The sequence below is a fragment of the Lactuca sativa genome, chromosome 2 (assembly GCF_002870075.4).
Source record: "Lactuca sativa cultivar Salinas chromosome 2, Lsat_Salinas_v11, whole genome shotgun sequence".
NCBI lineage: Eukaryota > Viridiplantae > Streptophyta > Magnoliopsida > Asterales > Asteraceae > Lactuca > Lactuca sativa.
Window position 1 is genome coordinate 228217568 of NC_056624.2, and position 3947 is coordinate 228221514.

Genomic DNA, 3947 nt, shown 5'->3' on the forward strand with positions numbered 1-3947 from the left:
CATCTATTGTCGAAATAGCTCCACAGCCGCTATCGTTCACCAACATCTTGGTCCTAGGATGTTTTCAACTCAACTTCTATTTTTAAATTCAATTTTCGATTTTTTAAATTGAATTTCTTTTGAGAATAAAATGCTAATCGATTTCTGGTTATTCATGTTTTGATGTTTACGAATACGATCCCCACCATCGCTGCTCGATCAAAGGTCCTCACGCCTCCATTCCTTTTGCTTCCACTTTCTAGCCACCACCCCTTTGTGGCTTCAGCGACGACAGATAACTTCACCTTTAGGTAAGTTTTAGTTTTTTTCTAGGAATTGTCGAATTGGTCTCTCAATAAGTTGATTCTCGTTTTTTTAATGTCAGTAGTTCTTTTGAATTTGGTACTTTACTATATCACTGGAAACATGTATTACTGTAAAGACTCATGATTTGTTTCTTAACACTCTGTTCTAAATTAGATAGGCTCTTAACACAACTTATTATTATCAAAATAAAAGGTAAAACCTTGTTTATACAATGCATGAAAGGAAATAACATTTCTTGCCATTTCTGGCGAATAATAATATTTATTCAAATCTAATGTAAACCCACTATTTAGCACTAAGGAATAAACTCCCATCTTGGTGGCAGATGAAGCTTTCCTGTTTCCCATGATCAAATTTATCTTTCCCTGCTCCATCTTCTCACTTCTTCTTAGTCCCTACAAATCACAATATATGTGAATACCACAACTTGTATCAAGGACCCAAGACTTAGAATGAGGTGAGTTATTAGACAATATAGTGTATATACCTGCATGGTTGGGTTTTACTTTCCCATCCTTTCAAATCTTGCTGGTACTTTGGGCAGTTTCGCTTCGAGTGCGACTTTTCATGACAGTAGAAGCATTCAGCCTCATTAGGGTTAGCATAATGAGTGACAAAACCTTTCTTGGTTTTGCTTGAAGAAGAGCCTTCAAGGGTCTTACCCTTAGTACCCTTAGAAGGTTTATTTCTCTTCTTCCCTTTGCCATGCCCGATTGCCAAGACATTGGCCGCAGTTGGAGTAGGAGTAGGAGTAGTAACAACCGACTTACCCTTTAGACCACTTTCGCCGGTCTTCAAGAGTCCTTGAAGTTTGCTGAGGGTGACTTCTTCCTTGTTCATGTTATATGTCATGCGGAATTGATCATAACACGATGGTAAGGAGTGCAAAATGATGTCTATTGCTAACTCCTCGGGGAAGTTCACATTCAGCTTCAGTAAACGGTCCACATACTTTTGCATTTTCTGCATGTGGCCCGTGATGGGTTCACCATCCTTCATTCAGGTTGTTATCATGGAGGAGATTATTTCATATCGTTCTTGACGAGAACTTTGATGGTAGCGGTCCATCAAGTCCTGGTGCATCTCAAAAGGATAATAGTCCTCATAGGACTTTTGGAGCTCGGCTATCATGGTGGCCATCATGATGCATGCCACTTTTGTAGCATCTCTTTCATGTACCTCATATTCAGTAAGCTCTTCAGGAGTAGCAGTTTGCTCGGGTAACTTCAGCTCCTTGTCGAGAACATATTCTTTGTTCTCATACCGAGTGACCTTCCTGATGTTTCTGATCCAATCTGTAAAGTTGGACCCATCAAAGATGACTCTGCCACAAAGATTCATGAGAGAGCAAAAGCTAGTAGGGTTTGAGCCAAAAGCATTGTTATTGGAAGACATCTGAAAAGAAGAGGGAATATATTAGATTAGATATAGAGATAGTCCTTAATAAAACACCCAAATGTAATATTAAGGCTAGGACCCAACACAATATTTTATAACTTAAAAGAGGGATGTCGTAATCTAAGCTATAAGATATTTGAAGGTAGGTGAATGAAGATTCACCAATTTCCATCATGAAAAACGAAATATTTAATTAGGTTTTAGAAACTCCTAGATTCTTTGAGATTCATTGAACTTTCTTCAATGTCATGTTTCAATCTCGAATGTGCCCTTCAAGTTTTGTGACTGGGATGCTGAGGATCACAAAACAAGGTGTGAAGTAACCATGCAAATTACTTGGTACTCTTAATGTATTACTCCTCAATCGATGTGTCGGTTAACCACACACGCTCCATCGATACTATGATAACCATTAAGTCACCCTTTACCTACCTTGTTAAGTTCAAGTTAGTGTGTCGGTTAACCACACACGCTCCACTAACGACTTAAACAAAGTGTAAAGTGTAATTTCATGGATTAGCACCTTATTCACATTTTCCTAAAGTAACTAAGATTGGGAATTTAATTTAAGCATTTAGTTACTTTATAATTATCATTATACTTTTAATGAGAATTTATAAGTCTTTGTCCTACCCGTTCGGCTAATGACCCTCCACCGATCAAGGAAGCGGTGGGTGAGAGTGGACACCCATTAAGTTGCCATTTTATAGGCAACAACCTTATACCCCCTTATAGACCGGCTTCGTGAATGAGGTGTACTAGCGGTAAGACGACTTGATCTTATACATATATATATATATATATATATATATATATATATATATATATATATATATATATATATATATATATATATATATATATTATTAACATATAATATTATAAAGTATAAGGGTTGAATTTTAACTTTTAAAATTCTAAGGGTTGGAACTAAAGTTTTAATCATGACTTTACTTGTTCCAAAACTTGAGGGCAAGTTTTGTAAACTTTCAAAACTTTTCATTTCTTATAACTTATGAATTTAATTGAGTATTTAAAAATGAAGACTCTTCATTTTTCTAACTCTTGTGTTCTTTTAATGGTTTTTATTAAAGTGTGACCTTTGGTTTTCCATAACTTGAGGACAAGTTATGGACTCCATTAAAACACATAATGACCATGAATTAAACTACCAAGTAGGTTACACACAATTCCTATGATCATCTAATCTTCATAAGTTCAAGAACATGAATAGTAACATTTCAAGAATCATAAATTACTCATAAAACTTGTAATTTTGATAATAGCCATTGTAAGTGGATTATCATAAACATTACACCATCTAAAACAAGTTTTATAACACCAAAACAGTTTAGGTTAATGTTTCTAGTCCATTTCCAGCAGCAAAACTCGAAAAAATGGACACTGCAACCTCTACTCGTCGAGTGCATGAACATACTCGACGAGTAGCATGCCTTTCCTCATGGACTCGTTGAGTCCCCCCATGGACTCGGCGAGTTCATACGTGCAGTGAACAAAAAATTCGATTTTCAAGCTATTTGCATCAAGTATCAAGTCAACAAGCCTAGGCTCTTATACCACTTATGGGTTTTGAGCATTCTAACACTCCTATGGTGTACATGCAACCCTAGAAACCTTGGATCTATGTTTAACTAATATACATGCAAATAATTAATTTTCCAAGGTTATTATCCTATCTAGCATGGCATGGGGAACTTGAATCAAATAAAGCTAGTAGAATTACTTACCGTGTAGTTATAGTTGATTGCTTGGAGTTTTAGAGCCTAGCACCAATAGTGTAGATGCCTCAAATGGAAATCATAAATCACCACAAGCTTTGGAACTTTGATAGAATAGTAACAACCTTCTTGAAATCGGCCCTCTTAGTATACTCACTACAACTAGTGTGATTTCAAGAACCAATGCCTCCTTTATATAGTGTGGTGGATTAGGGTTACATCCATGTAAACCCTAATACCCATGTCTTTTCATTTCCATGAGATCCATGGGTTAAAGCTCCATGGAGTATCCATGCAAGCCTAGCCCATTCTAAATAAGCATTAGCCCACACTATATAAATACAATAGCCCATATTTAATTAGTCATACTTTTGATCTCTAAATTAATCCTAGATTAATTATAGATCAACACTAATTAAATAATATGATTTTATATTAATATATTAGAACTTATAATATATTAATAAATCATAACCTATACTATTCTCAAAAGATTATCCATAA